At 30.0% G+C, this 13,435-nt stretch overlaps 1 long non-coding RNA gene across 1 annotated transcript; it reads right to left on the bottom strand.

Annotated features, from left to right (window-relative positions):
- Window positions 1–678: 678 nt before the first annotated feature.
- LOC108871987 lies at window positions 679–9,920 on the bottom strand. Its single transcript, XR_004450213.1, has 3 exons — window positions 9,687–9,920; window positions 9,530–9,601; window positions 679–6,621 (listed from the first exon to the last, which is right to left on the bottom strand). It is a non-coding gene; the product is annotated as an uncharacterized LOC108871987 (long non-coding RNA).
- Window positions 9,921–13,435: the final 3,515 nt, after the last annotated feature.

The following is a 13,435-nucleotide window of genomic DNA, read 5'->3' as shown; positions in this document are numbered from 1 at the left end:
TTAACTCGTGAATCTATACCAAATGACATGGTAAAAATCTAAAATAACATGATAATATTTTTCAAAATTTGATTAAATTTCTCATATAAATTTTACTAAGATGTAAAATTGACCGTCGAATGGTATCATGTTTTTAACTTTCTGTTAACCGTACTTGCATCATGTTTTTATGTTAGATTGGGTCATAAAACGTTTAATATGAATTAAATATGGTATTATTAAGACTTTAATTACCAATAAATCCAAATATTTTTATAGTAACTATTGTTAAAGAAAAAGGATTGTGGGTTATATGATTATTAAATCAGTTCTAAGATAATCTGTTTTTTTAAATAGGTTTAATGGCACAAAACTAATATTCCAAGGAAAAATAGGGGTAAATTATAGCAACGATACTGAATTAATAATATTGATGTATAAATCTTTGGTGTATCATAATAGATTGAGTAATAAATCAGAGCATTGATTATTTTATAGTTAGAGAAATATATGATGAGACCAAAAAAATAGTTAAGTCTAGTGAATAGGTCCAACAACCTTTCATAAGTGGATTTTTTTGGGACTCCTTCCTTTTTAATAGTATAGATATTTTAAAATATTCTTAACAATTGATGTTACTGATTTTAATATATTTACCATTCATTAGTTTATAATATTACTTGATCAAATCTTATTGTCCTATAGTTATTTGAAATTTTCATAGTAAAAATAAATAATATTACTAATTGTAAATATATATTATATTTTTAATATGCATGAACCCCAGAAAGTAATCTCAAACATTATAATTAATATATAAAATTTTGTTACTTAAAAAGAAATAAATCCAAACTTTTCAAATAATCAGAACATAACTAATTTATTAAATATTTATCGCAACATATATGGTTTATGAATAGAGACAGTTGTATGATAAAAGCTTTTTTATTTAGATTCTAAATTTATAAAACATTTATTTATTTCAAAATAATGAATAGAAACAATTGTATATAAGAAAAAATATATTTTTAGTTAGTTTCAGAATTTGTAATTAATTATTATGTACTTTAAAAATAATAATATAAAATTTTACCAAATTAATAAAAGCTAATTTTTACTGATTAATTTAAGAACTTATAACTGTTTTATCTCTATAATATTATTTGGCAAATCAGTTTCCTACATGTTGTGCTAACATTAACTCTCACGGTAGTTGATTACAATGATACTATTAATGAATCAAATATACTCAATTATCATTATTAACTATTTATTCTATTATCAAAGTTTAAGATTTTGAATATAAGGGGATCAAATATTTTTGGTAAGTAGGATCATGTTAATTAACTCAGATTTAATCATTTCTGAATTCAAATTTTGAACTTGTTGTAGACTCTTCCGCAAGTAAAGCAATGAAGAACTGATTTGGAAAAAAAAATTAATACCATATATTATTTACGTAAATATAAAAGATAGCGAAATTCTAGGTTACAATTTCTATGTTTTATAGGTATATATTAAAGATTTGACATTGATTATGGGCTTGGATAGACTCAACAAAGATAACCTGCTTTTATGGGTTTTAATTGATTTGGTTGGTTTAGAAAGATTAGATCATCTATTGATATAGATGATTTGAATTTTATACATTACGAAATTAATATATATATATATATATATATATATATATATATATATATATATATATCTAGTTGTTGTTATAGTTTACATTAATATATCCACATGATGTCAATGCTAACGTGACTGGAAAATGAGGGTTTTGGAGGAATAATTATTCATATAATTATATGATATGAATGAAGAATGGAATCAATGATTTACTTTGAAGTCATCCGATTCATCATACGGTAAGTGAAGAAGAAAGGTTTAGGTAATTTTAATTTAGTTAAAAACAACAGATCATGTTGAAGACTTGAAGTCATTGTTTCCGTTTTTATTGTCAATATTCTAGCATTAATTAATCGAAAAAGATAACATTATTTTTAGGAAAGCTTATTAATAATCTAAGTGGCATGAGAGTGTAAATAACTTTGAAAATCTAAAGTTATTTTAATTTTGTACTTCTGTTTTAATAGATTAGATGCATGCACTTTCATCTAAACTATTAAAACTGAAGTACAAAATGTACTTAACCCTTAATTTTCCACAATAATTACCATTGCATGCCACTGACTCATTTAACAACATTACAAATCAACCTTAATTCAATTAATTGAATTAACCAAATATCACGTGTTCCCTTAACCAACCTTAACTCGGTTAGAAATTTGAATGCCGTCATAAATTCAATCTATCCAATGCTGTAGAGTCGTAAACTGCTAATATAAAGAACCATGTTTGTCAAATCTATAACATAAAATTATAATATATTAAGTCTACTATATTTCATCTAATACTTAACCAAACGTGTACTTCAATTATATACTCTGATCAAGAAAATTAATATTATATGTATATAATCTGTATTTGGTGGTCTGTAAAAGATTTTCATACCAAACTGCATACTTACATATGGTTTGTGTAACCACGTTTTTAATATTATTTAGCCGAACCATTTATGAAATACTAAATTTGGAATGTTATATTCAGCAGATTTTTCGATGCACACACAATCTATATCATTAATTTTGTAGAACCTTAATATAAAAAAAAATTCCAAAGAGGACTCCTATTTTTAAGCTATCACAATAACCAAATCTATATCAATCTTACAAACAAAATCTGCATATATATTCCTTTCAAACTTCAAATGCATTCTATTCAAAAGGTAATATTAACTAATAAAATATGGAAATGTAAAAATACATTTATTAGTGTTACTTCAAAATTTGTATATTCTATTTCCAAAACGTGAAATCACGTATGACTAAATATAATAATTCTTTTTTAAAAAAACATCTTAATTGTATGATATTTTATAGTACAAGATCTAAATCTCTTATCTTAACCAACCCTAACTGATTAACTATTAAAATAAAAAGAATTGTTATTAAATATTTTAAGATATGTATATATTCTTTTTAAAATGTGTAAATCATGTTTGACTAATATTTAGTCAAGATTTTTTTAACCTATAGACTCGACCAAACAATATATATACAACATTCCTATAGCGTGGAATCAAATTCTTACTCACAGAACAACTAAAAAATGTTTATGAAAACAATTTTTACTCTACTATCTATTCTAGAGGTGGGAAAAAAAATCTGAATCCGAAGAACCGAATCGAATCATAACCGAAATTGATTAAATATCTGAATGGATTCAAAATTTTGGTATCTAAAGAACCAAAACCAAACCCGAATCCGACCCGAACCGAAGTATTTCGGGTACCCGAATGAATCCGAAATAGATTTGTATACCCCGTATATAAATATATTTTAGATTTAATTTCTATTAAAAACATCCAAAATATATAAGATATTTTTAAATTGTTCAAATACTTGAAAATATATACAAATAGTCAAAGGTAAATGAATAAAATAGCTAAAATATACCCAAAACACCAAAAATACTTGAAATATCTATTGATTATTTATCCAAATATTCAAACCAAATCAAATTATATGTTAAGTTTAGGTATTTTGATATATGTTATTCAAATTTATATGTGATATATTATTTTGTTTGTATATTTTGAGAAATTTAAATTATAAAATGAATTTTAAAATTTTAAAAATAATTTTAATGGGTTATCTTAATCCGAACCAAACCCGCAAAGATCCAAACCGAACCCGAACCAAAACTTAGATATACCCGAATGGAGCTGAAATCTTTGACCCCGAAAATCTGAAACCCGAATAGACCCGAACCAAACCTGAATGGGTACCCGAAAGCCCACCACTAATCTATTCATATATTTAAGCATTCATAACAAATATCATATCAATCAACTACCACAAAATCTTTTTGTGTGCTTAATCTTGCCGTTCACGTAAAATATCTTAATTTTCTCAACTTATATTCGTTTATTACGTTAAGCAAAGAATCAAACTTGGAATAAAATCGTATAGGATATTCGCTATATAATACTAAAAATTCACAACTAACAAAATCTTAGATATTAATATTGACTTACTCTAACCTTTCCTAACTAGCTATATATACCTCTTTCCTAATAATCTAAACACCATATCATTCAACGCAAATCCTCCGAAACTATCTACTATGACTACTTTTCATGCTCTCACAAAACTCAGGCCTTAGAACACACATGTACCATGTTCAGCATGCTATACCAGTTGAAAAATGGGGAGTAATTAAAAATGTTCAAATCAATACAGCTGGTAGCAGGGCAGACGTGTTTCTGTTTATTTCCCAAAAAAAAAAAATTACATAGATTTTGATTTGTGATTCAGGTCTACTATTTATTCGGTTACAAATGATAAATATTTTAAAACCATAACAAAATGGCGCAAATCAATTCATCTAATTAGACTTTGTAAATATTTAATAGAGATATACATATTTTTATATGTTTTTGGGTTACTTTTCCAATTGTTTGTATATTTGCTAGCGATTTTATTGTTTGTAAAGCTATATAAGCAAAAATTTAAAACAAGCTATAAATCACAAATTTTAGATTTTCTTATTTAATAAAACTATTAAATCTCAAATAAATGTTCTAATATTATACACTTTATGTTTAGTTTACCAAGTAAAAAAAAATTACAATATAAGAACAATACAACCTCAAAGCTTAAAAATGTACACTAAACAACATAAACAAGATACACCAATGTCACAACTAATAACATATGAAACAATAACATGAATATTTTTACAATAAACAAAACATATAATTACATCGAACATACATCCGCGCGGACGCGCGGGTCAAAAGCTAGTTATTTAATTAAAGGAGCATCATTTGTTCATTTTTATTCCATCTATGAATCTTGCCACCAATACATAAACCAGTTATTTAACTTAACCTTTTAAGAGATTTCGATATGGTGATATAGAGAACCGTAATTAATTCTGGAAACATAATCTAAGCACTTTTTTTTAACCTGGGGATAACACGGATAGACCCTCTCTCCGGATATGCAAATGGGCCCTAAAACATAGGCCCATATGGGTGTCCAGAGACATCATGAGGTAGTTTTCTCCGGCAAGATTCGAACTCGCAACCTGGATGCAGGAAGGAGCCCGTCCTTACCATTGGGCCATGATGTTCCGGACTAATCTAAGCACCTTTTCAAGCAATTAATTTTACACAAACTTCGTGCATGCACTGCTTACGTTATCGTTGACGTTCGTTCTGTAACAAAATTCGTATACGCAATGCATGTGCTTTAACATAATGTTTGTTACGTAACTTACCTCAACGCTAACACGATTAAAAAAATAAAAACTAATTCTCGGGTGAATTGAACAAATTTAAATTTGTTTAGATACCAATTGTTAAACTAAATTGTTATGATTTCTATGATGCAATATATTCAAAGACATAATTGGAAACTAAAAATCTTTAGAGCGGACATTGCCACTAAGCCCTCCTCTCTTTTCTTTCATCCGCAAAATAGATTTTGTATGGGTGGAGACTCAGCCGGTTCCGGCGCCTCCATCAGACGGTCTCGAGGTCTCCCACCCATCGTTTCCGTCGGCATCCTCGCCAAAGTGACGGTCAATGTACGGTATCAAAGTTTTGGAAGGCATCTCTTCTCTCTTCACGGCGAACCGGATAGGTCTCCTGTCGTGGTGACCTCCGCGAAAGCTATGGGTCCTAGTGGCTCGTCGAGATCCATGCTCCTCAGATCCGTTTGAGGACGATAAGTCAGTCATAGGATCTACAGTTTGTACCGGTTGCATTCCCTCTAAATTGTTTCTTGATGACTATTTACATTTTCGAAGTTTTAGTATAAGGCAAATAAATATTATGCTAATAACTCTCAAACGTGGAAGGTAGAGTATAGCCGTGTTCTTTTCTCTAACGCTGCGTCAGAAGAAAACCACCGAAAATTAACAAAGAAAACAGAGAATTAAAACGCAGCATCGTTATATATTTGCCGCCGGCGACTATCGCTACCAGTCTTTTCCGCGTTTTAGTTTTTTTTTTTTGAAACACATTTATATTAAAAGCAAGGGGTTAATTGGGGGCCATAAACGCCAACTCAACTACCCGAGTTTCACCTACAAACAAAGCATCTTTGGCTAAGGTATCAGGAAGGATGTTCCTCTCCCGAGGTATCCAATTGAAACTAGCAGACTTAAACAACGCTGCAGAAGATAAAATATCAATGACTACTCCGTAAATTTCCGGCAATCCGTTGCCTGATGCGATGGATTTAATCAGCTGTGCAGAATCAGACTCAAAGCACACCTCCTTCAATTCCTTCTCAACGCAAGATTGTACTGCTTCCCTCAAAGCCAAGCTCTCCGCCATTAGGGGTGACGCTACAAACTCCTGGTGTTTTTGGAAAGGGCTATTGCAAGGAGTGGAAAGGATGACCCATCCAAGCCCAGCGCCTCTTCCGTTAGAGCTCCAAGCTGCGTCTGATCGAACTGTAACTACCTCTGGAGAAGAACGGGTTAGAGGAGGAGTTCGAAGTGCCCTTTGACGTTTCTCTGGAGAGTGGTTCAAGCTCCATTCGCGTGCCATCCGCGTTTTAGTTATCGCTGTAAATATCAGCAGCCAAACACATGTCTTGACTCTTAAGCTAGCGTCAATATTTTTTTTTTTTTAACTCTTTGTTTTAATTCGTTGCTGACCTGTCACTTTCACTAGTAGAAAATTATGATATAGACACAGAAGTTTTCGTGTCTTATGGTTATTTTTTCGTGACTATACATCAATATAGACACGAAAAGTCACGGAAAAAAACCGTGTCTATACGATCGTGACCATTTTTTACCGTGTTAAAATCGTGACTATTTTAGTCACTATATGTCACGCAACTTTTCGTGAATGATTTAGTCACGGTTTGTCATGCAAGTTTTTGTGACTAGTTAGTTACGTTTATATTAATGGCTATTTCGTGACTATTTTGGAAATATTAATTTTATATTTATATTTTAAATTTATTATAAATAAAATAAAATACATTTAACAAAAATTAATTTATAAATTGAAGTCTTTATATTAGAAATGGTTTATAAATTGAATTGGTTTATTAATTGAGATTTGGTTTATAAATTAAACCATTTTACAAATTAGATTAGGTTTACAAACTTAAATCATCTATATTATTAAAGTTGAAGCACACATTGGGATTGTTTGGCAATATGGATAGTAGTTTAAAAAAATAGTACTATTTGAAAACATGGATAGCAGTAAGTTAGAAAAAAAATAATGGGCTTATACTATTAAAAAAATTGGAAGTCCATTACATTATATTAAAAAAAGTAATAGGTCTATGTTACTTGATATATATATTCAAATCAAAATAATAATTTAAAATTGATTTATATCAAAAATTCATTCAAAAATATACATTTATTCAAAATTTTGATTTTTACTAACATATTTTCCAATAACTATTATAAAAATGTTTTCAATATATATAATACAAATACAATACAAAACCCAATTTCAAACACCAACTTAAATTATGGTTTTTATATTTCACATTAAATTTTAAAATATAATATATGTGATTATTTATATGATTGTACGTATAAAATATTACTAATTATAAGAAAACTTATTTGATAGTACGAATAAAATACGATTAATTATATGATAACACATATTGTAACCTATGATGACACATATATGATATATATATGATTAGGGGTGGGCGTTCGGGTTCGTTCTCGGGTCTTTTTGGGATTTCGTATTCAGTTCAGATCTTTGAGGATTTGGTTCGGATTTGGATAACCAATTTAAATAGGTTTGGTTAAAATATTTCGATAGAGAATTAATAATTATTTAAGTATTTTGGAGTTTTGATTATTTTTTAACTATTTAAGATATTTATGTTTAATTATTTGTATATATTTTCAAGCATTTATGCGAACTTAAAAGTATCATATATATTCTGGATGTTTTTATATATATTAAATTTAAAAATAATTAATATATATAAGTATATAAATCTATTTTGGATACCCAAAATACTTCAGTTTGGATCGGATTAGGTTTCAGTTCTTCAAATACCAAAATTTTGAATAATTCGGATATTTAATTAATTCCGATTCGAATTTAGTACTCCTTATTCGGATTGAGATCAGTTCGATTCTTCAAATTCGAGTTTTTTGCTCAATTCTAAATAGTGACATAAAAAGCAAATAGCATCATATTTTTTTAAAAAAATACATCCGCACGGGGTGCGGATCAAAATCTAGTGCTTTATTAAAAACTAGTATTATCTCCCGTGCATAGCACGGGTATTATTATTTTTAAAATAAATAATTCCTCCCTTTTATATTAAGTATCATTGTAGAGAATTTTTTCGTTACAAAATAAGTGTCTTTTTCGACTTTCAATGCAAAAATTATTAACTTTATCCAGCAATCTATTTTTCTATTGGTTAAAATATGGTTATGTGTATTTGTAATTGTGTTTTTATATAGGAAATATACAAAATTAATTGTTTTTTTAATCTGTGTGCACAAACCTAAAACGGCACTTAATATGAAACAGAGGGAATATATTTTTAAGATATTGTTTACTATGTTATTTTGAGGGTTTTATATTTAATCTTTCTTCCAAAACCAGGAAAAAAATCATTACATATGAAAAATAAGATTGAAGGAAAGCATATATCTTGCATACGTCAAGTTAAATACTAATCTTAATTTTGTAGATAATGACATTAGCATATATTTTAGTATTTCCTTCCTTTATGTTTTCTCCTTTATTTTTAGTTGTAATACTTACTTGGAGTTGTTTTGCTTCAATTTATAAATAAAAATAGAAATTAATTAGATGTATAAATTAATATTTTGATATTAAATTAAACAAAAATAATATCAGAACATTTCTATAAGTTATAAACACACTAAAAGTTTATTAAAAAAATAAACACACAAAAAGTAAAGAAATTTTGATCTTTTTGTTTTCTCCAGCCCCTGAATTTCTTACTTGATTGTTCAACTTATACTCTATTTGTGCCTTCTTCTATCTCCACGTTTTCCCTTTTTTTTCCTTCTTGTGGTGGTTTGCATTCTAGGGGCTTTGTATGTGTGTTTTAAGTTCCCAGTAAATTAGCCTTTTTATTTTTCATTATTCCTTTTTTTAATGAATTAACTTTCATTATTCAATTTTAACAGCTGGAAATGTAAAGATTTATGACAATATTGATTAAAAATGTCAGAGAATTTAAAACTTTTCTCTAATGGAATTTTTTCTGGGCTATTTCTATTAACTTAATTAATAAAATTATAAATATGTTGTTTAATAAACTTGCCAGAAATATTTTTGCCTTTTCTGCTAAATTTTGATAATTGCAAAATTAATTTTATTTTGTAACTGCACATATATATATTGAAAGTTTGTAACTGCATGTTGATTGGGTTTGTGCCGTTCTCAGGGACTCCTCCAAACGGCATATTTTAAAAAATAAATATAAAAATATTAGCTTACATGTTCGGTCGTGCCAATCTCAGGAACTCCTCCAAGAAATGGAAAGCAAACCACTGTGAGAAGCGAAGCACTCTTAAAAGAGAAAAAAACGCCACACGAAAAAGAACGTTTTCAGTTATAGTGTTTGCAGTTACTAAAAATTACTCAAAAAACTTACTTTAGCCAGAAGAGAGCGAGTGAAGACTTTGCTACTTTGCTATTGACGGTAAAGCTTTCTAAGCTGCTCACTTCTCTCAAGACCCAACTGGTCAGCTTTGACTTCCGATGCTTGAACCATCTTCCTCGTCTTATATATCTCCATTGTAGCATCCATCTCCCCATTCCAACAGTCTTTTTTTTAGCCCACAACGTACAGATAAACCTACCATGGGTGCATTAAAATAAATAAACTGACCATGGACACATTACTTATAGCTTCCACCAATCGTGTTCTCTTTTTTTATCTAAAAGATTATGCAGTTTTTAGGATCGTGGGATCATGGCCACATTATAAGGAATATTATGAATTTTTATTATAATGAAAAGTAGAAAACACGAAACAGTTTATTGCATTTGAATGTTTTTGCAATTTTACTTTTTCTTTAATTTGTATAGCATATTCCATGTGTCAAAATCTAATTGGTAAAGTAACTTGTGCTTTAGTATATAAGGGATAAAGCATACTTATTAAACATAAACCTAAAAACCTAAACAGCAAAAACTTCTAATTAACAAAACATCTTCTGCCGCCGGAAGTTGCAGGCCACATCCGACCATCTGTAGTTGCAGGTCACCTCCGCCGGAAGTTGCAAGCGAGTTGCGGAGCTTCCTCTTCTTACAAATCAGAGATCTGGAGCCACCAGAGTCGTCAACGTCGCATCTCTCCCTCTTGTCGTCATCTTTCTCCGGCTTGACCACCACCACCACCACGGCTCACGCAATCTGAGTGAGTGTGAGCTTGAACACCACCACCGCCACTGCTCACTCACGCAAGTCTTCGTCTTTGTTTCTTTGACACAAATCTACACATAGGAGATGTTAAGGAAAAGAACGAAGAAGGAATTGCAGATGAGTAGAGAAAGTGTTAAGGAGGAGAGGAGAGGAGACGTGAAAGAAGAAGGAGAAGAAAATTAAAAGAAATCTGGACCATTGATTCAAAACTAATCAATGACCATAAATTGCAATCCTTGTGTTTAATTATCGACCAACGAGAAGGAGAGACTAGGATCACAGAGAAAGAGAATCTGGGCCATTGCTTCTAGTTTAATCAATGGTCAAAGATTATCCAGGCTTTAACCAATGAGAATTTTAATTATTAAGAGTTTTTAATATTTTAGTTAATGGTAGTCGTAGTCTCGTAGATAGTTGTGTTTTGATTATATGTTAGATTTATAATTAGTTTTGTTAATTAAAAGTAGTTTAAAGTTTTAAAGTTAAACTTTATAATTTATGTTTTGGTATAAAATATGTGGTTTAGCTTCAAGTGTGAGGCTGGCGTTTCAAAAAAAAAAAAAAAAAGCTTCAAGTGTGAGGCTAAGGTTTGAAAATAAAAATAGTTGTCATTTATGCAGTTTTCTAAAAATAGTGTAAAGTTTTAAGTTCTTTTTCTAAAGGTTGAGTTTGGAAAATAGGATTTAGGGGATAGTGTTTAGTGTTAAGCTTATGAGGATAAGAGATATTGATATTGATTATGTTTTGTTTTAATAATCTAATATTTAATGCTTAGAAGTTATATTTATGTGTTAGAGTTAGGATTTTCTGAAAATACTCAAATAGTGATTGAGTTTAGCGTTTATGATATAAGTTTTAGAATGGAAGGTTTAAGGTAAGATTTGAAAGTAATGCTTTTAAAAAAGTTTAAATTCTAAGTGTTTTATAATTTAGAGTTTGTGATTGGAGAGTAGGGTTTGAAGTGTAGGTTTAAGGGTTTGATGTTAAATGTTCAAAAATAGATTTGATATTTTATAGTTTTTTATAAATTTTGAATATTAGTTCTATACTTCTATGTATATTACAGTGAGCAGTTTTTTAGTTTATATTTTCTTTAATATTTACTGTTTAAGTTAGTCTAAGATTTATGATTTTGGGTATATAGTTTAGATTTAAAGTATGGTGTTTGAAGTTTAAATTTTAAGATTTGAGTTTGAAATTTGAAAATGTTAAATTTGAGTTTAAATTTAAAATTTAAGATTAAAATTCAAATAAATTAAATTTTTACAATTTTAGGGTTTAGGGTTTTAAATCTGTTCAGGGTTTCAAAGAACGAGTCACGAAATAAACATGTCTAAATCCTGACTAAAAACTCATATTTTATACACTGTCTTGTAAACGTGTATTTTAGTCACGAAATTTGTCATGACAAATCATGGCTATTCTTAGTCACGAAATCTTGTGTGACTAAAACGTGTCTTTATTGCCACGAAAGAGACACGATTTGTCACGTTTGTGTGTTTCGTGACATTTTATGACTATTTCGTGACTAATTCAAAACAAGTCACGGTGCATCGTGACTAAACCGTGTCTATTTCATTTTTTTCTACTAGTGATTCCCTTTATATTTTCTTGTCGCCGGACGCGGAAGCTGCGTCTTGGAAAAGAACACGGCTATATAAAGGAGACCTCCAAAGGTCTTACAGTACAAACATATTTTCTCTTTTGCTAACAATTTAAAAAACTAAAGGAAATGGTCTCAACCCACCCCCAAGAAAATTGAGTTTCTTATCAAAGACTTAAAACCGTTGTAAAAAATACATATGGCATATTGAAGTTAGGCTTGCCACCTACAGGCCTCACTTCAAGGCGGGTTCTATGTACTCTTTGAGCGCCTTTGATGTCACTGAGTTTAATCAAAATTTCACTCTCCTCGGTTCAGTGATACAACACGGTTCGATGTGTTAACCGAAACGGTTACCCCAATTCCTCAAGAACACTTCAGATTCCATAATTACAGTGAACTGCTAGCCAGCAGTAATACCCAGCTTCCAGGTAATTCACTTACTATATGTTTCTTCCGTGTTCACCACTGTAGCCTTCAGGATTTTTAAATGTTAATTCTTTCCAGACGGCCAGCTTACTGCTATCAAGAGGAGTATCAGTGACCCTTCACAAGGAAAAGACCGCGTGATGGCGACCATTCAAATCGCCGCGTGATGGCGACCATTCAAATCGATAAGTAACTATCAACTTAATATTTAGCTCAGCACTGTTTTCAAAACTAGACTCTACAAGTTGATCTTCCTAATACAGTAGAATGAGGTACTATAATCACATCAACAACCACCATACTTTTAAAACACTTTGCCTCTCTTCTAGGTACCGTGTGTAGATGAATATTGCTGATGAGACTGTTGAGAGTCTATATTTGTTTGTTTAGATGGGGAAATGCAAATATTACATGTCATCCGAGCCTATGAAGCTGGGCATCTATCGGTACGTGTCTACGTTAACACATGTTATTATGCATAATTATCTTCAAATTATGGAATTGATCATTCACAATTCATTCATTGGACACATATGCTGGAGAGGGAGAGAATCCAGAGGAGACTCAGCTACCCCTTTTATTGTGTGCATGGTTGAGAAGACTTCCAGGTCAGGATAGCCAAATACAATTTCACAGACTGTCTGCCAATCCTTGATTTTGTTGCCTATGTACGTATAAAATTCTATCACGGTTCTTCTGTAGTATGAAAAAACTGAAGTCTGCCGATTTTAACATGACCGCAACTATGGTGTGAGTGTATCATTGGCTATTAATTAGGTGGACATTGATGTTAATGATCGTGAGGAGGCAGAAGTTGCTACTTAAAAAAAAAAATTCTGAACTATTTATATTTTCTGAATTATCTTATAAAACCTGTTTGGCTTTAAGTTTTGTACAAGTGGTTTAAGTTATGGAAACGTATAAATGTCTTTCCTCTGTTCAAA

The sequence above is a fragment of the Brassica rapa genome, chromosome A01 (genome assembly GCF_000309985.2).
Source record: "Brassica rapa cultivar Chiifu-401-42 chromosome A01, CAAS_Brap_v3.01, whole genome shotgun sequence".
Classification (NCBI taxonomy): Eukaryota; Viridiplantae; Streptophyta; class Magnoliopsida; order Brassicales; family Brassicaceae; genus Brassica; species Brassica rapa.
This window is presented reverse-complemented; position numbering and strand designations above follow the sequence as displayed.